This window comes from Rhincodon typus, chromosome 27 (genome assembly GCF_021869965.1).
Source record: "Rhincodon typus isolate 14 chromosome 27, sRhiTyp1.1, whole genome shotgun sequence".
Classification (NCBI taxonomy): domain Eukaryota; kingdom Metazoa; phylum Chordata; class Chondrichthyes; order Orectolobiformes; family Rhincodontidae; genus Rhincodon; species Rhincodon typus.
The window spans coordinates 9542002-9563506 of record NC_063358.1 but is presented as its reverse complement, the minus strand read 5'-3'; the positions used below and the strand labels follow the sequence as shown (position 1 = coordinate 9563506).

The following is a 21505-nucleotide window of genomic DNA, read 5'->3' as shown; positions in this document are numbered from 1 at the left end:
TTGGAGAGGCTCCTAAAAGAGAAACAACTCCAGCATAAATCGTTCATGGGCCAGTGTCATAGAGTAATGCAGCTGTACAGTACAGAAACAAACCAGCTCTGTCCAACTCATCTATGCCACTCCCCCAGATAAATGTATCTTAAGTTACTCTAGTCCCATTTGCCAGCATTTGGCCTATATCCCTCTTAAACCCTTCCTTTTCATTTACCGATCCAGATGCCTTTTGAATGTTGTAATTGCACCAGTCTCTGGCAGCTCATTCCAAGCACGCACCACCCTCTGTGTGAAAAAGTTGCCCCTTCGATCCCTTTTAAATCTTTCCAATATCACCTTAAACCTCTGCCCTTTAGTTCTGGAGTCTCCAGTCTCGGGGAAAAGACTTTGGCTATTCAACTTATCCATGCCCATCATGATTGTATAAACCTCTATAGGGTCACCCCTCAGCCTCTGATGCTCCACTGAAAGTAGCCCGAGCCTATTCAGCCTCTATCTATAGCTCAAACCTTCCAATACTGGCAACACCCTTGTAAATCTTTTCTGAATCCTTTCAAGTTTAATAACATCCTTCCTAAAGCAGGGAGACCTGAATTGAACACAGTATTCCAAAAGTGGCCTAGCCAATCTCCTATACAGCTGCAACATGACCTTCCAACTCCTATACTCAATGCACTGTTCAATAAAGGCAAGCATACCAAACACCTTCACCTGCCTACCTGGGAGTCCACGTTCAAGGAACTATGAACTTGCACTCCAAGATCTCTTTGTTTAGCAACATCATTAAGTGTATAAGTCCTGCCCTGATTTGCCTATCCAAAATGCAGCATCTCACATTTATCTGAATTAAACTCCATCTGCCACTCCTCAGCCCAGTGGCCCATCTGATCAAGGTCCTGTTGTACTCTGAGCTAACCTTCTTTGCTGTCCATGACAACTCCAATTTTGGTGTCATCTGCAAACTTACTAACCATACCAGCCTATGTTAACATCCAAATCATTTATATACATCAAAGTGAAAGAAAAGCTGCAATTTGGATCCAATAAAATGTGGTCTGCAAGTGCACTGGTTTTAGTTGTAACAGATGCATTAAAGAGGAGGCCAGAAAAGTAAAAAGGTTTTCTGAAGTAGTTTGGAGAGGTTCATAAAAGAGCAACATTTCCAGTTTAAATCAAGTATGGGCCAGTGCTATAAGTTTTCTGTAGATTTATACAATCCATTCTGTTAAATTCCTTTTGTCCACTGTTTAAACCTCATGAGTGAATACATTAATGCCCTCAATGAACTAGCAGACATAAAACTTCCATATTACCCACTAAATTACAACATTAAGGATTATAACAAAGAAGCAGCAAAGTCATTTATATTAGGCAGACAAAGGGCAAAAGAAAAATCAGAACAGGAATCAGGTCACAAAGGGATAAAGCAGCAATAACATTTTTACATTAAGAGTGCACCTTCAACACAGTAGAGTGTCCCAAAGTGATTCACAAAGGCATTGTCAAGGAAAATTTTCCATTGAACCATAGAAAGAGATACCAGTTCAGGTGATAAAAATCTTGGTCAAAGAGGGAGGTTGCAGGAGCATTTTAAAGAATGACAGAGAAAAAGAGATTGAGTGAGTGAGAAAGAGAGAGATAGAAGTGAAGAGTTCCCTGAAGGAATTCAGATTTCAGGTCCACGGCACAGTCTAAAAGATCAAGCTGTTCAAAGCATTGCAGAGTCGAGGCCAGAATTAAAAGTAAAAATGAAATTTTGAAGGATTGTAGGACAGTGAGAGGTTGCAGAGTGATTCAGAGAGGGATGGTTAGAGGAGCTATCAGCAGGGAATCCACAGAGGCACATCAGATGGTGAGTTAGAGAAACCAGTGCTAAAACACCCCAGGAGGCTCTCCACAAAAAAGAAACAGGCCTATGTCCCCCCCAGCTCAGACCATGAGGAATGTTGTGATTGTAACAAAGTCAGCCAGCCGGACCTCATATAATATGAGTTCCCTAATTGGGGCTGTTAATCTGGTCCAATCAGGGAACCCTGGCTGACACATAAAAGGAGTGAATGTTAGAGAAACTAACACTCTGACACCTGATTCTGAATGAAGCAGTAACATGGTCAAGGACTGTTCATGCGTAAATAAAGGGTGACTTGGTGATGGCATCCTGGTCCCTATGGAGTTATTTCAATTCCAATCCACCAGACATGGGGAAGAAAAAGGGCTTATATTTATATGCTTTTCAGTGCATTTCTAGCCCATCTCAGAGTCGTCATAGAGAAATTGAGCTATACAGATTGGAAACAGACCCTTCAGTCCAACTCGTCCATGATGACCAGATATCCTAAATTAATCTAAGTCCCATTTGCCAGCATTTGGCCCATGTACATCTAAACCCTTCCTATTCATATACCCATCCAGATGCCTTTTAAATGTTGTAATTACACCAGCCTCCACCACTTCCTCTGGCAGCTTGTTTCTTGCATGCACTGCCCTCTGCATGAAAAAGTTACCTCTTAGGTCCCTTTTAAATGTTTCCCCACTAACATTAAAACTATGCTTATATGGATTTTGACTCCCTCACCCCAGGGAAAAGACTTTGGTTATTCACCCTATCCATGCCCTCATGATTTTATAAACTTCTATAAGGTTACCCCTTAGCCCCGACATTTCAGGAAAAATAGACCCAGCCTATTCAGCAACTCTTACAGCCACAATTTTCTCCTGTCCTCCATCTTGGATTACCCAGAATCCATCTTCAACTCTAATTTCCTGCCTTTTTCTTATAATCATCAACTCCATTATTGATTAAAAATCAGTCTAACTTAGCCTTAAATATCCAGAATGATCCAGTCTTAGCGGTTCCTTGTGGTAAAGAATTCCACAGATTTATTACCCACAGAAAAGAAATTCCCCCTCGTCTGTCTTAAATGCGCAATTCCTTATTCTAGGATTACGTTCTCTAGTCTGAGACTTGCCCACGAGGGAAAACAACCTCATTGCACCTACCCTGTCAAGTCGTCTAAGTATCTCATATACTTCAATAAGGCTGCATATCATTCTTCCAAATTCCAATAAGTACAGCCTAACCTACCCAATCTCTCCTCATAAGACAATCCCTTCATCCTCAGTGTCATTCTTCTCTGGACTGCCTCAAATGCCAAAGTATTTTTCCTTATCTAAAACTGTACACAGTATTCTAACTGTACACAGTGTTGACTTGTGCCTCGTATATTTTTAACAAATCCTCTCCACTTTCATACTCCATTGTCTTTGAAATAAAGATCAATATTTCATTTTCCTTCCCTATTTGCTGCTGAACTTCGATGCTGACATTTTATGACTCATGGATGTGGACTCACAAAGCCCACTGTTCTGTATCTTTCTGAATTATTTCTCTATTCAAATAACATTCAGCTCCTCCATTTGCCCTGTCAAAGTGCATAACATCATATTTTCCAACATTGTATTCCATCTGCAAAGTTCTTTACCCACTCGCTTAACCTGTCTCTATCCCTCTGCAGATTCAGTGTCATCCTCACCCACTTGCCTTTCCATCTATTTTTGTGTCATCTGCAAACTTGACTACAGGAGATTCATTTCCTTAGAAAAAGAGATCTACAGTAATCCTCAATGAAAACAGCATATTAGCTTGGAATCAGACAGAAAGGAAGTATTTGTACCTGGGGCAGTGGACCAGGAGAATAGTGCTTTCAGAGACCAAAAGAGGGTGGCATGATGGTTCAGTGGTTAGCACTGCTGCCTCAAAGCACTAGGGGGGGCTTGGGTTCAATTCCACACTCGGTCACCTGTCTCGATGGAGATTGCACGTTCTCCCTGTTCTGTGAGAGTTTCCTCCAGGTGCACAGGTCTCTTCCCACAATCCAAAGACGTTAAGGTTAGGTGGATTGGCTATGCTAAATTGCCCATCATGTCCAGGGATTTTGTGCAGGCTAGGTGGATTGGTCATGGGAAATGCAGGGATAGGGTAGGGAGTTGGGCCTATGTAGGATGCACTTTGGAGGGTTGGTGTAGATGTGATGGGCTGAATGACCTGCTTCTATAGTGTAGGGATTCTATGATTAGTAATTTTTAAATTAAGCTGCTGAGAAAGAATTATGAAGAAACTCAGGCTGAAGCCACAAAGTCCCAAAGGTCATGAGGTAACTGTTGAAATTTGTCCTAAGAAACTGAATAAATTCAAAAACTCTATACAATCAAATACTTTCTAGTAATGAATCATACTGGAAAAAGGGGATCTTGTGCTGAGGAAGCTGTGTTAAATTATCTGTGGTTGTGCATTTGTGCTTTTAATGTAAAGCACAAGTAATTGCTTATGACAATATTAAACTAGTGGCACTTCATTTATTCAATTGTTTTAATAAACTGCAATGGTTACGTTACGCCATTCAATCAGATCATGGTACACTAACTCTTTTTACTTGCTTTTGATCTGTATTCTTCACTAGACTTCCTTTGTAAAGATTTATCAAAATTTTTGAGAAGATTTGTAGCTCAGGTTGTGGACGAGGTTGTAGACTTGCTCACCGAGCCCTGGTGTGTTTGATTGCAGGCACTTCGTCACCCTGCTAGGTGACATTGTCAATGCTCCTCTGGTGAAATGTTGGTGTTCTGTCCTGCTTGTTATTTATATGCCTCAGTTTGCAGGGGTGGTTGGCATCACTTCTGGTTTTGTTTTTCAGTGGCTTGTATATCGGGTCCAGTTCAATGTGTTTGTTGATGGAGTTGGTTGGAATGCCAGGCCTCCAGGAATTCCCTGGCATGTCTCTGTTTGGCTTGTGCTATTATGGATGTGTTGTCCCAGTCAAATTTGTGTCCTTTGTCCATGTGTACTGAGATCAGTGAGAAGGCCAGACACACTAGTCACCCTACCATTCATCACAGACATATCAGAGATAACCACAATACTTCAGAGATACTTTCAAATACTTTAGAGACATTTAAGCAACTCTTGGATAGGCACAGAGGATAGTAAAATGTAGGGTATGCAGGGTAGATTGATCTTAGTAGGTCGGCACAACATCGTGGGCTGAAGGGCCTGTACCGTGCTGTACTGTTCTATGTTCTATGTTCACTGCTCAGATCCCTAGGTATCAGTGTAGCCCACAAACCAACAACCACCCTACGACAGCCACTGATGAACGTAAGGGATCCCATACCCAAAACCAGCAAAACCGGTATAATATACAAAATACCGTGCAAGGACTGTGAGAAACACTACATAGACCAAACTGGAAGAAAACTGTCAATACGGATAGAAGAACACCAACTAGCCACCAAGAGACACGACCAGTTCTCACTGGTCTGTAGTAATTGGATGAATTTTATAACTCTTCAATCCAAAAGACATAATTGTCAATCAAGAGACTTCAGAAAACTATTACTAACATAGCTACAATCTCCCCACTTTTTTTCTTTAAATGTCCTAGTGTAAAAACCACCACATCCTGGAAGTTCATTATTAGTCGGATTAGTTTCTCCATTTTCTTTTGTTTCAAAAAGAAACATTAAATCAGATGAATTTCACCACTTGACTGATCTTTGAGTCCCCTTTTACCACTTTTCTTTTGTCCTTTTCCTCAATTATCCATTATTTAGCAATTTGAGAATTTGTTATGGCTTTCAAGAGGTTATTTTGTCCTTGCTTTTGAAGAGATGTTGTAAAGCAGAGATGTTAAGCCATATACTGAAGATCACTTGAGTAAACAGCATGTGAGGCTTTGGCTTTTTTGTTTAAAAGTTGGAAAAATAGAAGCAGGCTGGCTGTAACCAGCTCTCACAGACCAGGCTTTCTATTTTTTTTTTCAGTTTTTGGCTTTAGCTTTTAGGTTTAGCAGAAGCTATTGGGGTCTCATGAATCACAGAAAGTAGGTCTGCAGGTACAACAAGTAATTAGGAAGGCAAATGGAATTTTGTCCTTCATTGCTAAAGGGATTGAAATAAAAAGCAGAGAGGTTATGTTGCAGCTGTACAAGGTGCTGGTGAAGCCACACCTGGAGTACTGTGTGCAGTTTTGGTCTCCTTACTTGAGAAAGGATGTATTGGCACTGGAGGGGGTGCAAAGGAGGTTCACTAGGTTGATTCCGGAGGTGAGGGCGTTGGCTTATGAGGAGAGACTGAGTAGATTGGGATTATATTCATTGGAATTCAGAAGATTGAGGAGGGATCTTATAGAAACATATAAAATTATGAAGGGAATAGATAAGATAGAAGTAGAGAGGATGTTTCCACTGGCAGATGAAGCTAGGACAAGAGGGCATAGCCTCAAGATTAGAGGCAGCAGATTTAGGACTGAATTGAGAAGGAATTTCTTCACCCAGAGGGTTGTTAATCTATGGAATTCCTTGGCCAGTGAAGTAGTTGACGCTACTTCAGTAAATGTTTTTAAAAAAAAGGTAGATTTTTTTTGAACAATAAAGGAATTAAGGGATACGGTGAGAACGCGGGTAAGTGGATCTGAGTCCACAAAAAGATCAGCCATGATCTTATTGAATGGCGGAGCAGGCTCGAAGAGCCAGACAGCCTACTCCTTCTCCTAGTTCTTGTGTTCTAGTGTCTCAAAACTGTTGGAAGCTTCAGTGAATGCCTCCTGGCTGCTACTGTCTCTGAATTTTCTCTGGATCTTTTTCCTCCTGGATTGGAGAACTGCATGTGAGAACTGGGGTCTGAATTTTCTTTTTTTGCCAAAGATTGTGTTTATGGGATGTTACTATATTGGAACGGTTATTAGTAATAGTTACCGTATCCATTAGTCTGTTAAGTTTCCAACAGAGTTGTTAAATTCCTCTTTCTTTGACTGTATTTTAACTAGTGTTTAAATAAATTGCGTTTGCTTAATGTCGAGTATTTTGATCAGTCACATTGCATCGGGATCAGTCTTTGAAGTAAGAAAAAGTTAGGGTCTAGGATACCTTCCTAAATTATTTTGAGGGGGTCTGGTCTGGTCCGTAACAAATTTAACAAGTATGTCACATCCTTATTATCCATTATGGTGTCACTTCTATCTGTTTTAATGAGCACATTTCATACCTCTTTCTCCCAAAGTATTTATGAAATATTTTACCATATTCTTGAATATTGCTTGTAACTTTTATGTTCACATTTCTATTGTAAAAACTGATGCCAAATATTCATTTCCATACTTGCATGATATTCTTTCTGAAATGCTTATTGAAATATGAATATAATTTCTTGAATATCAAGGGTTGAATGGTTAGAGCTAAAGGCAAGATACTTCCCACAGCAGCAGGCAACAGGCAACAGAAAATGACTGAGAATCTGCCTGAGGGGATCCCCATGGGTTGCACTGTCCATGGAAATTTCCAACCCATATTAAACAATTCATCATGTGCGATGGTTTCACTATGAAGTTCCTCCCCTATACCATTATCAAAAAGTTTGCTGACAGAATGGCGTCAGTACATGAGCTGGAAGAGATTAGGGGTTACTGGCAGGATTTACATTATTTACTCAGCAAATGAAAAAAGAAGTCAATTTTAAAAAGAAAGTCTTTGCAAAGTGCAGCTTGAAGCAGAACTCAGCAATTTGTCCCATTACAATAGGGTGATTTCTTTGGCAAAATGCAATGAGTTGAGGATCGTATTGTACTCGAAACTGACCATTTCTCCAGCAAAATACAGTATGTAGAGGATACCTGCATTGAACAATTCAAGCACAAATGATGAACCCTAGTCACTTTAGAACAAAGGGAGCTCAGGCCTGATTAACAGAGGAATTTTGTTCTGACTGGGAAGACTGATCGTTTATATTGGATTGATGCTACATTTCTCCTTTATCTCAGAGGAAAATGGAAATAGTTCTAAATCCAAACAATTATTTATAGAACTTTTAACATTCTAGAACTCTGATAACATTTAATTAACATGTCTTACTGGGGTAGCACGCTGGAAATCAATCACTGCTACTCCTGGATCGTCACAACAGTTTCACAAAGTACACAAAATTACCCAGTTTACAAGACAAATTGATACAAAGAAAGATCAGATTTCTGGACTGAAGGAGATTTACTATTTACTGCAAAGAATCAGATGCTAGCTTCAGATATAGATATAAACTTATCTTGCTGACACTGGAACCGCAAACTCAGAGACCTTCTGGACTCTCGCAGGGCCAGCCTCCCCGACCTTGTGTGAACCTGAAACCGGGGCCTGAATGGCGTGGGAACAAGATGTGACCCCATAGTGACCTACCATTGAGAAGACTCAACTGAATGGGCCACACGATCTCCCAGAATGCTCAATGGCCACGAATGGTGCCCAAGACCCCATCTTGAGCGCACACTTACCTCTTGGAGCAGCAGACTTCCCTCACTGATGTCCAGGATTGACTAGGAGCAGCCACCTCCCCTGAAAAAAAACGGGAGACATGCTGGACTTCAGGCGAGACTGAAATGTTGGAGTTTCAAGTCCCCTCTCCCCACCATACTCTAAGCAAATGTCCAAGCCATTGAGAACAAAATGGATGACTGAAAGCTGGATTCAGCTTCCAAAGGAACTGAGACACTGCTGTATGCTCTGTTTTACAGAAATTTGGCCCAATCCTGCTATACCTGACTGTGCCTTACAACCTGAACATTTCTCAATTGACCAAATGGACCATTTGGCGTCCTCGGGCAAGGCAAGGGAAGGTGGGGTCTGCCTCTTAATCAACATTTCCTGGAACTCAAACGTTGCGACCCTGGTGAGTTACTACTTCCCAGACCTAGAATATCTTAAAGTGGCATCCCTACTACCTGTAACGAGATCCTTGACTTCCTGACCCATTGACCGCAATCAATAAGAACAGGTGACAACACCTCCTCCACCATAATCTTCAACACCGGTGCCCCACAAAGCTGCATACTCAGCCCCCTCCTATACCCCTTATACACTCACGACGGTGTGGCCAAATTCTGTCCCAACTCTATTTACAACACCACTGTTGTAGGCCACATCTCAAACAATGAAGACACAGAATACAGAAAAGATATTGACTGCTTAATGACATGGTGTAAAGACAACAATCTCTCCATCAACATCAGCAAAATGAAGTAGCTGGTCATTGACTTCAGGAAGCAAAGTGGAAGACTCGTCCCTGTCTCCATCCACGGTGCTGAGGTAGAAATGGTCGATAACGTCAAGTTCCTAGGAGTGATGATCACCAACAATCTGTCCTGGTTCACCCACGTCAATGTGATGGTCAAGAGAGCACAACAATGTCTCTACTTCCTCAGGAGGCTGAGAAAATTTGGCATGTCCACAAGGACTCTTAGCAATTTTTATAGAGGCACTATAGAGAACATCCTATCTGGATGCATCACAGCTTGCTCCTCCCAAGGACTTTAGAAACTACAGAGAGTCATGAACACAGCCCAGTCCATCACACAAAGCAGCCTTCCACCCATTGACTCCATCTATACTTCTTGCTGCCTTGGGAAAGCAACTAACATAATCAAAGACCCCTTCCTCCTGGTTATACCTTCCTCCACCCTCTTCTGTTGGGTAGAAAATATAAAAGTTTGAGTATACAAACAAATAGATTCAAGAACAGTTTCTTTGCTGCAGTTATCAGACTTTGAATGGACCTCTCAGATTAATTCTGATCCCTCTCTCTCTCTCTGTACCTTCTCTGCGGCTTTAACACTGTATTCTGCATTCTGTTCTGCTACTGTGATGCAATTTGTAAAGTACGATCTGTCTGCACAGCACGCAAAACAGCCCTTTTCACTGTATCTCGGTATGTGACAATCAATCAAACCATAGACATATGACACAAGTAATTAAAGTAGTCAGCCCCTCATAAACTCCCCCTTTCTCAGACACTTTCAAAAAGGGTAAAATAGATGGTGGGCAGAGGGGGAAACTGGAAAGACAGTTCATTAGTCTTTATTCTCAGGTTCTGTTGTTCAAATGATATCTATGATGTGTCTGCTGGCCAGCACTTTGCTTCAATCGCCTATCTCCAGATGCTTCCTCTGATTTGTAAGAAATGCAAGATGACTGATACACTTATAAAAGGTCTTTGACTTATCAGTTAAAAGTCACAGCTTACAACAACAGTTGTAGGAAGGGTAAACTGGTTTTCATTAGGTTTAAAGTTAGTTTTGACTGGAGAACAGAAAGACCATTTCTGAGCTGGGGAAAGAAAAGAACACTTCTCTCTCTCTGTCTGTCTGTAACATGTTCCCAGCTCCAAGCAGTTCAGTTACGAATCCACAGTTATTGGCTGGTATAAAGGTCTCTGCTGTTGACAACTCATCTCCAGTCCATGCACAAATGAACTTCTTGTTACCAGCAAAGATGAATCTATCCACCCCCTCAGCAACTAATTGTATGCAACTCAAACTTTAATTACTTCTTATTTAAACACTTTTTACACAATGCCTGCAATGGATGCAAGGTTATTATTTTTTTTCAAAACTGAAGCTACTCTTTCAAACATTTGTTTTTAAATGAGCCCTTTCTCATTTCAGTCCCCAGTTTTACAAAGAACACAAAATAAAAATATATAATCCTTACATGACTTTTAGTCATTACAGGGAGGCCTAAGCCTGGTCTCTGGAAACTTACATGAGAGTCCGCCGCCTGATTCATGTACAGGCTGTGAAATAACTGCACAGTATGTGGCATCCCATCACCAAATGACCCGTTACTTACATGTGCACTGTACATGGGCTGTGACCAGCCAGCTCAAAGCCAGTCCCTAGTCTGAGAAACCCTTCTGAATCTCCTGCTCATATCTGTCATGCAGGGCTCCCTGATTAGCCCAGGTTAACAGTCCCAAACAAGGATCTCATAGTCAATGACCATGGTTCCAATCACTACAGACTGAAGTAAACTCTACACACAGGTCAAAGCATTTGAGCACTGTACAAGTGCCCATGATTGGACAAGAAATAGTCTTCACTTGATTTATCAGAAGGTTCTCACCAACTTTGAAAACAATCACATCTCCTCACTATCTGTTTGAATGAAGAGCCCTCTGTCTCTTCTCATAACTAAAGCCTTGCACCTTTGCTATAATTTTAATAAATCTCTTCATGTACCCTTTCTATGGGGTTGAATTTCTTTCTTAAATAGGGCTAATTAGGAAATTGTCATGTCAATAACTGAAAGTTGTCTACCTGATTGATAAGTGAAAACACATGTTGCGGTTAGTGGCACTCAGAATTTTAACTTGTTAAATGGCTGCTGATTGTTTGACTGAGTAGCTCAACTAGGGTGGCACGGTGGCTCAGTGGTTAGCACTACTGCCTCACAGCGCCAGGGATCCGGGTTTGATTCCAGCTTCAGACAACTGACCGTGTGGAGTTTGTACTACTGTGGGAACATGACTAATGTTACTTCTAGTCACATAAACCACAGTAAGAGGTTGAATAGGCTGGGGCTATTTGTCCTGGAGTGCAGAGGCTGAGGGGTGATCTTATAGAGGTTTATAAAATCATGAGGGGCATGGATAGGGTGAATAGTCAAGGACTTTTTCCCAGGGTAGGGGAGTCCAAGCATAGGGGGCATAGGTTGAAGGTTAGAGGGAAAAGATTTAAAAGGGACCCAAGGGACAACTTTTTCATGCTGAGGATGGTGTATGTATGGAATGAGCAGTCAGAGGAAGTGGTGAAGGCTCATTCAGTTACAACATTTGAAAGGCATCTGGTTGGGTACATGAATAGGAAGGATTTAGAGGAATATTGACAAAATGCTGGCAAATGGGACTAGATTAATTTAGGATACTTCATTAGCATGGACAAGTTGGACCGGAGGGTCTGTTTCCATGTTGTACAATTCTTTAGCTCAATAAAGAGTCTAAACAAAAAAAATTGAACCATATTAAAATTACTGGCTCACACCATCCCAAATACCATTGTGTTCCATTATCTTCTTAGACTCCCTGTTGGAGTTGACCTACCAGGCATCAATCTCTCTGCCCTTTTTTTTGAGAAAGGTACAAATCTAAATATTCAGAGGCCATTGTGAAACATCACAGCTGATTTTAATCCTGTTCTTATAGACATGCATCTAGAAGAACATTTAGCAACGCTTGATGGGTGGTGATCAGAAGTTGATATTATTGTGTTTCCACATTTGGAGTCCCTTTAATAACTCCACATGCAAACAAATCATGTACCTGGATGTGGTCACATAACCATAGACTTTCTGCTCTGCAGTACGTGAGGCATTGGCTGTGTCAGGAGATTCCTCTGCACAGTGTGTGTGTCAGTTTAGCTGTAAATAAACTCACCAGAGATCTGCAAGTAAATAGAATCCACATACCTCTTCTGTATTACATTTAGATACTGCAAAAACATTATTATGTGGTGCAGAGCTAGGATTTTTTTCTTAAAAAAGAAACAGGACAGAGAAGAAACCATGCTTTAAAAATTTGAAGGTCATGGGAATCAGCAGCAAACAAAATATAGCAACAATCTAAAAGTGCAGTACAGTTAGTGAAAAAAGTGATTTATCTGCAAACAGAATCAATCTGAGTTGGCCAGGTTTATGGAAGCAGCCAGTTGAATCAAATCTGCTCTATCCAAAGACTGTTTCAAATCTGAATGACCCACAGTAGTCAGCCCTTGTGCAGAGCTAAGTGAAATTGTGGCTAAATTCAAATGAGAAAAATTAAAATGATTAAAAATTAAAAATTCTGCATTCAGGAGCAGTGCAGGACCAGCAGAATGAGTCAAGTAAAGAAGAATAGAAAGAAACACAAGGTACGCTGATGATAGCACAGAAGAAATGCATAACGTTAAATATAAAGTTAAAGGAGAAAAGAACAGTAGAAGGATGTTTAGCAAATTCCCAATCATGAACTGGAAAGCTTAAAGAACTATGGATGTTGTAAATCAGAAACAAAAATAGAAATTGCTGGAAATTCTCAGCAGATCTGGAAGCATCTGTGGAGAGAAATCAGAGTTAAAGTTTTGGGTCAATCTCAAGCCCTCCAACACTGGCAACATCCTTGTAAATCTTTTCTGAACCCTTTCAATCTTCACAACATCGTTCCTATAGCAGGGAGACTAGAATTGAATGCAGTATTCCAAAAGTGGCCTAATCAATGTTCTGTACAGCCACAAAATGACCTCCCAACTCTTATACTCAAAGCACTGATCAATAAAGGCAAGCATAACAAACGTCTTCTTCACTATCCTGTCTATCTGTGACTCTACTTTCATGGAAATATGAACCTGTACTTCAAGGTTTCTTTGTTCAGCAACACTCCCCAGGAGCTTACCAATAAGTGTACGAGTCCTGCCCTGATTTGCCTTTCCAAAGTGCAGCACCTCACACCTATCTAAATTTAACTCCATTTGCCAATCCTCGGCCAATTGGTCCATCTGATCAAGATCCCGTTGTGCTGAGGTAAACTTCTTGGCTATCCACAACACCTCCAATTTTGTTGTCATCTGCAAACTTACTAGCCATTCCTCCTATATTCACATCCAAATCATTTATATAAGTGACAAAAGGCAGTAGACCCAGCACCGATCCCTGTGGCACACCACTGATCACAGGCCTCCAGTCTGAAAAGCAACCCTCTACCACCACCCTCTGTCTCCTACCTTCAAGCCAGTTCTGTATTCAAATGGTTAGTTCTGAGGAACCTTGTCAAATGTCTAACTGATGTCCATATAGATCACATCCACCACTCTGTCTTCATCAGTCCTCTTTGTTACTCCTTCAAAAAATTCAATTGAGTTAGTAAGACATGATTTCCCATGCACAAAGCCACATTGACTGTTGCTAATCAGTCCTTGCCTTTCCAAATACATGTAAATCCTGTCCCTCAGGATCCCCTCCAACAGCTTGCCCAGCACCAATGTCAGTCTCACCAGTCGATAGTTCCCTGGCTTTTCCTTACCAACTTTCTTAAATAGTGGCACCACATTAGCCACCCTCCAGTCTTCCAGCACCTCACCTGTGGCTGTTGATGATACAAATATCTCAGCAAGGGGCCCAGCATTTACTTCCCTGGTTTCCCACAAAGTTCTAGGGTACCCCTGATCAGATCCCAGGGATTTATCCACCTTTGTGTATTTTAACATGTTCAGTACCTCCTCATCTGTAATATGGACATTTTTCAAGATTTCACTATTTACTTCTTCAAGTTCTCTAGCTTCCACATCCTTCTCCATGGTAAACACCGATGCAAGATATTTGCTTAGTATCTCCCCCATCTCCTGCAGTTCCACACGTAGGTGGCCTTGCTGATCTTTAAAGGGCCCTATTCTCTCCCTAGTTATCCTTTTGCCCTTAATGTATTTGTAGAATCCCATTGGATTCTCCTTAACCATATTTGCTAAAGCTATTTCATATTCCCTTTTTGCCCTCCTGGTTTACTTCTTAAGTACATTTGATGGCCTTTATACTCTACCAGGGATTCACTCGATCCCTGCAGTCTACACCTGACATACGCTTCCTTCTTTTTCTTGACCAGACTCTCAACTTCTCTAGTCATCCAGCATTCCTTACACTTACCAGCCTTGTCATTCACCCTAACAGGAACATACTGTCTCTGGAATTCAGTTATCTCAATTTTGAATGGTTCCCATTTTCTAGCCATCCATCTACCTGCGAACATCTGCCCCCAATTAACTTTTGAAAGTTCTTGCCTAATACCATTAAAATTGGCCTTTCTCCAATTTAGAACTTTAACTTTTAGATCTGGTCTATCCATTTTCATCACTTTTTTAAAACTAATAGAATAGTTCACTGGCCCCAAAGTGCTTCCCCGCTGACACCTCAGTCACCTGTTCTGCCTTATTTCCCAAGAATAGGTCAAGTTTTGCTCTCTTTCTCTAGTAGGTACATCCACATACTGAATCAGCAAATGTTCTTGTACACACTTAAATTCCTCTCCATCCAAGCCCTTAACACTATGGCAGTCCCAGACTATGTTTGGAAAGTTAAATCCCCTGCCATTACCATTCTATTATTCTTACAGGTAACTGAGACCTCCTTACAAATTTGTTTCTCAATTTCCAGATGACTATTGGGGGGTCTATAGTACAATCCCAGTAAGGGTGAGCGTGCCGTTCTTATTTCTCAGTTCCACCCAAATAACTTCCCTGGATGAGCTCCAAGGAATATTCTCCCTAGGTACAGCTGTAATGTTATCCTTAGTCAAAAATACCATTCCCCCTCCTCTCTTGTTTCCCTTTCTATCCTTCCTATAGCATCTACACCCTGGAACATTACGCTGCCAGTTCTATCCATCCCTGAGCCATGTCTCTGTAATCACTAAGATATCCCACTCCAATGTTTCTAACTATGCTCTGAATTCATCTGCCTTACCTGTTAGGCCTCTTACATTGAAATAAATGCAGTTTAATTTATCAATCCTACCTCGTTTTCTGCTTTGTTCCTGCCTGCCTTGACTGTTTGACTTACTCCTTTTCCCAACTCCAACAGTCTCAGACTCATCTCTTTTCTTACTATCTCCCTGGGTCCCATCTCCCCACTTATGAGGGCACCTCTAGCAACTCTCCTCGCCAGTATATTAGTCCCCTTCCAATTCAGCTGCAGTCATCCTTCTTATACAGAGATAACAAGGTGTAGAGCTGGATGAATACAGCAGGCCAAGCAGCAGAGGAGCAGGATTTCTGAATTTCTGAAGAAGGGTCTAGGCCCGAAACGTCAGCCTTCCGGCTCCTCTGATGCTGCTTGGCCTGCTGTGTTCATCCAGCTCTGCACCTTGTTATCTCAGATTCTCCAGCATCTGCAGTTCCTACTATCTCTGAATCCTTCTTATACAGGTCACTTCTACCCCAGAAGGGATTCCAATGATCCAAAAATGTGAATCCTTCTCCCCTGCACCAGCTCCTCAGCCATGCATTCATTTGCTGTCTCCTCCTATTCCTACCCTCACTAGCTTGCAGCACCAGGAGTAATCCAGATATTACTACCCTCAAGGACCTACTTTTTAAATTCCTGTCTAGTTTCCTATATTCTCTCCTCAGGACTTTGTCCTTCTCTCTACTTTGCAACAAACTAATCATTGTATGAAACAGTCTCTACTGTTAAGTAAGAAAATGCAGTAGTTTATATGTGCACAGCAGGATTCCACAAATAGTAATTGAGGTGAATGACCAGTCCATCTGTGTTTATTAAGGAGTTTTTTTGCACGAAGAATCTTTGCTCTTCAAATTGGACTTTTTGGATCAATTTTTAAAGGAAATTTAGACTAACATTTCAACCAAGAAATGGCATCTTCAGTAACACAGCAGTCCCCCAGAAATGCAATGTCTGTTAAAACTTGGATGGCTGTTTTGGCACAATGTTAGTGTCACTGCCTCTGGGCTAGAAGGATAGGCTTCAACACCCACCAATACATTGAATGCCTCTCAACATACCTATAAATACTTACAACATGATTTGGCCCAGTCTGTCTCATTTGCCTATTGCGGTGTTCATGTGACACTGGTAGTATTCCCTACATCTGAGGCAGACAATTTGGATTCAAGTCCCACTACTAACAGAGGTAGGTCAAAACCTGAAAAGTTTGGGTAAAGGTATGATTAACAATTTACAGAATTTCTAAGAAGCACCCCAAAATCTGCAAAATAAGAAGGGAACCGTCCATCTTGTTACTTGTGCAATTGAAGCCAATGTTCTCCACGGTAACAATCAAACCTGGTTGTAAAATTGAGCAGGTGTCAGATTTGAAAGCTTTTAGCTTTTTTCTCACCATGAACTTGCTAAAGCTTCATGTTTTATTTCCAGCTGCCGATGGAACACTAGAGGGTAGTGTTGCTGCATAACAATGCCAGGGAGCCCTTAGCGCGAAGTGTCACTGAATACAGACCTGGCCTTTCTATTGAAATCATCGGCAAAACTTCGAAGGAAAATAAAAGCTGCAATTTGGACCCAACAAAATGTGATCTGCAAGTGCACTGGTTTTAGTTGTAACAGATGCGTTAAGGAGGAAGCCAGGAAAGTAAAAATGTTTTTGGAAGTAGTTTGCAGATGTTTCGAAAAGAGCAACAACTCCAGTTTAAATCAACCACGGGCAAGTGCTGTCAGTTTACCATAGATTTATACAATCCATTCTGTCACATTCCTTTGGTCCACTGTTTAAACCTTCCAGAATGAATATATTAATACCCTCAATAAACTAGCAGACATAGAATTTCTATTACCAATTAATTTACAATGTCAAGGATTTAAAAAAAGCAGCGAAGTCGTTTATAGTCGGCAAAGGGCTAAAGAAAAATCAGAACAGGAATCACTAAAGGGATAAAGGAACAACAACAACAATTTCCGTTTATAGCGCACCTGTAGCACAGTAGAAGGTCTCGAAGTGCTTTACAAAGACATTGTCAAGGAAAATTTGCCACGGAACCACCGAGGAAGTTATCCTTAGGGAGGCAATGGCCTATTGGTATTATCGCTGGACTATTAGTCCCGATAACATTCTGGGGACCCAGGTTCGAATCCTGCTTTGGTAGATGGTGGAATTTGAATTCAATAAACTATCTGGATTTAAGAATCTAAACATGACCATGAATCAATTGTCAGGGGAAAAACCCATCTGGATCACTACAGTCCTTTAGGGAAGGAAACTGTCATTCTTGCCTGGTTTGGCTTCCATGTGGTTCTAGACCCACAGCAATGTGGTTGGCTCTCAACTACCCTCTGGGCAATTAGGGATGGGCAATAAATGCTGCCTGGCTAGCAGCACCCTCATCCTGTTAATGAATAATCCAGTCAGGTTATAGAAGTCTTGGTCAAAAAGGGAGGTTGAAGGAACTCTTTTAGAGAATGAGAGACAGAGAAGTGGAGAGGTTTTCTGAAGGAATTTAGATTTCAGGTCCACAGCAAGTGACAAATGGTCAAACTATTAAAACAGTGGCTGAGGAGAGGTCAGAATTAGAAGTAAAAAAGAAATTTTGAAGGCTTGTGGGACAGGTGGGGATTGTAGAGTGGGCGGGGAAGGGATGGCTGGGGGAACAATCACATAGTCCACAGAGGCACATCGGACAGCGAGTCGGAGAGACCTGACCTGGTGCTAAAATGCCCCTGGACCTTCTCCAAGAGAAAGGAACAGCCTAAGTCACCAGAGTCTGCCTGGGAGGGATAAAGTGAGTGTAATGAGGTCAGCCAGGTGGACCTCTTAGATGTGAGTTCCCTGAATGGGGCTGCTATTCTGGTCCAATCAAGGAATTCTGGCTGATATATAAAAAGATTGAGGGCCAGTGATACTAAGACTCTGGCACCTGATTCTGAATGAGGCAGTAACATGGTCAAGGACTGTTCATGCATAAATAAAGGGCACCTTGGTGACAGCATCCTGGTCCCTATGGAGTATTTCAATTACAATCCAGTAGACATGGAGAAGAAAAATGTTTAAATTGATATGCCTTTTGGTGCATCTCCAGCCCATTTCAGAGTACTTTGCAACAAATGAATCAATTTATGAATACAACTCTCTGTTGTTATGCAGGAGAATGCAGCAGTTTATACGTGCACAGGAGGATTGCACAAATAGTAATTGAGATGAATGATCAGTATCTCTGCATTTATTAAAGAGTTTTTTTTGACCAAGAATCTTTGCTCTTCAAATTGGACTTTTTGAATCGACTTTTAAAGGAAATTTAGACTAACTGTACAACCAAGAAATGGCACCTTCATCCACACAGCAACCCCTCAAAAATTCAAAGTCTTTGAAAACAAACATGGTTGTTTTGGCACAATGTTAATGTCACTGCTGCTGGGCTAAAATATCTAGCTTCAAGTCCCACTTATGCACTGAATGTCTCTCAACATATATGAACAGGTTGCTTCACAATATTTATAACGTGATTTAGCCCATTCTGTGTCATCTACTTGATGTGGGACAGCGGTAGTGTCCCTGCCTCTAAGCCAGACATTTTGGGTTCACATCCCACCTCTACCAGAGGTGTGTCATAACCTGTAGTGTAAATGTATGAATAACAATTTACAGAATTTCTAACAAAACCTGTAAAGATAACAAGTGAACTATCCATATAGTACTGCTGCTGTGCAATTGAAAGCAATGTTCTCCATGGCAACAATAAAGCCACGTCCTAAACTTGAGCAGGGGTCAGGTGTCAGACTTGAAGTGAGGGAAGAGAGAAGTGGTGTGGTTTTACTGAAGGAATTCAAATTTCAGGGCCAAGGCACAGTGTCAAAAGATGGAGCAAATTAAATTGTGGCTGAGACGAGGCCAGAATTTGAAGAAAAAATAAATTTTGAAGGTTTGTAGGACAGTGGGAGGTTGTAGAATGGATCAGGGAAGGGTGGCTAGGGTAGCGATGAGGGACGAGTCCACAGAGGCATTTTAGAATTGATATTTTACCAGACTGGATGGCAATTTAGCTCAACACATTTAAGACTGACACATTAACAGAACATGATGAAATATGGGCAGCAGAGTTTTGGATGAACACAAGTTGATGTCAAGTGAAAGGTGGGAGGATGTCAGGCATCCACTGGAATCGGTAAATCTAGAATGGATGAGAGTTTCAGCACCTTGGGCAAGGCTGGCATCGAGAATGGCTTCTGGGATTTTCTTATGAGGAGAGATTGAGTAAATTGGCCTTGTATTTATTAGAGATTAGAAGCATGAGAGGTGACATTATTAAAAAGTATAAGATTCTTTGGCAGCTTGACAAATGTGCAGCAATGAAGAGTTGCAGACCTCTGACTGACTGGCAGCTCAGCTCTAAGAGGGTAGGATGCCTACTCCCATGGTCCTTGATCCTGAGGAAGTTCTGTCATAGTGCAGTTAAGTGTCAGCATTAAAAGCAGCTGGTTTTTCTCCAAAGGGACTCTTGCTGGTTCTCCAGCCAGTGGGTGAGAGCTCCCATCAGCTATATTGAATGATCCCAGTGTGAGAGATATTGACCCTAATCCCCAACACCATGCTGTATCATTTTCCTTTATCTTTAAAAGGTTCTCTCTCTAACCCAGTTTCCTTCATGCAGTTGTTAGCTCGATAAATGACATCCCAGGCTTTCATGGATGGCTTGTGGCTTCACTTGGCCTTTGCTGTTGCTGAGACCATGATTTACATGATTTATCACGGTATACACTTCCCTTCTTAATATTAGTCACTTTTGTTTACTTGCTTACAAACATTTTAATCTGTTTGAATGGAACCTTTTTTGTTAAAATCTGAAATGCCTATAATCTCAGTGAAGTAAGTGGGTTAACATCAATGTTAAATAACCACTGAAAGGATTCCATATGAATGCACTGCGTATGTGAGCACAAATGCTCAGAGTTTAATCACACAATATTTACTGTGAGTGTCCTTATGATTGATAAACAAAAAAATACATCTTAAAGTTACTGCATTTATTTTCCCCTTTCACATTTTGGACCTACTCATCATCAACTCTTCAACCTAGAATTTAGCCAACAACCAGTTCCAACCTCAGTTGCAAGTTCACCTGAAGATTTTCTGATTACTGTCAGTGCTCCAGAGGCTACTGAAGCTTTCCTTGGATTCTCCTATGTTCCTACTGGAGACGATACTGACCCACAATACACAAGCGGGACTATAATGTCCTTGTGTTTTAAAGAGCAAAGTATCAATGGAGGTACAAATCTTCTGCACATTGTGCACCCTGACAGCACAAGAGCTCTCCTCTCAGAATCTCCTTTGCTGAAGAGTTTCTGTGTAGGCGTAATTGCAGACTTCAGAATTCATCAACTTCAGAAAACAGATCCTGTGAACCCTGCTCCACTAAGTTTGACAACATATGAATTTTCACACACTCGATTTTTCCCTTTCAGCTTGGCAATACTATACAAAAGGGGGCTTTATGAATAACTGTCCACCTGCTATATGTCATGACTAAGGAGAACATTCTTCAGAGTTACTCATGGTAGATGACCTCCACCGAAGCAGCAAAGTCTGCCAAACATTTGACTAACAAAGCTTTTGATCAAACTGAGCCACTGTTATATATTCTCCTTTTGAATCATGGAAGGACTTGGCAGAAAACCTGTCCCTATTTCTCAGATGGTTTGTTTGAGAGGGCAATACCACTGAAGTTTGACAAAAGAGTTTTAAGGAAAATGGCATTTGCCTACACTCAATCCAATTCACAGATTACCCTCAACGGACAGGAAAATGTCTTACATTCCCCACAAGAACTGACAAATTGTTAGTGGAGTCTTTCACTGAAGTAATTAATGACAATACAGTCAGGAGCATTTGCAACAAAAAAATTAAACCAGTAGATCCAAGACTTTTCAAGACCTTTATTTCCACAATAATGTATGTCAGCATTTTAGACAGAAGTTAAAAGATATTGATGATATTGTTGGTATTGCATTGACTGAAGAATTTGTTTAATGTTTTATAAAGAGCAGTTGTGTTGAGATGGAGTCATGGAAGAAGGTGCTCAGGCCCTAAAGTTAATGATCTCAATATTGTGTCCTGAAAGCTATAGAGGACCCCTTTTCCCCAAACCCCACACACCTGGTCATGTCATCACACAGGCCATGTCATCACACAGGCCATGTCATCACAC

General features: G+C 41.1%; 1 long non-coding RNA gene across 1 annotated transcript in view; it reads right to left on the bottom strand.

Moving 5' to 3' along the window:
• Positions 1 to 8298: 8298 nt before the first annotated feature.
• The window catches only part of LOC125486238, a 20897-nt gene continuing 7690 nt past the window's right edge, over positions 8299 to 21505 (bottom strand). The window contains exon 3 of the long non-coding RNA XR_007264925.1: positions 8299 to 8372. This is a non-coding gene — a long non-coding RNA (uncharacterized LOC125486238). The remainder of the gene's footprint in view (positions 8373 to 21505) is intronic.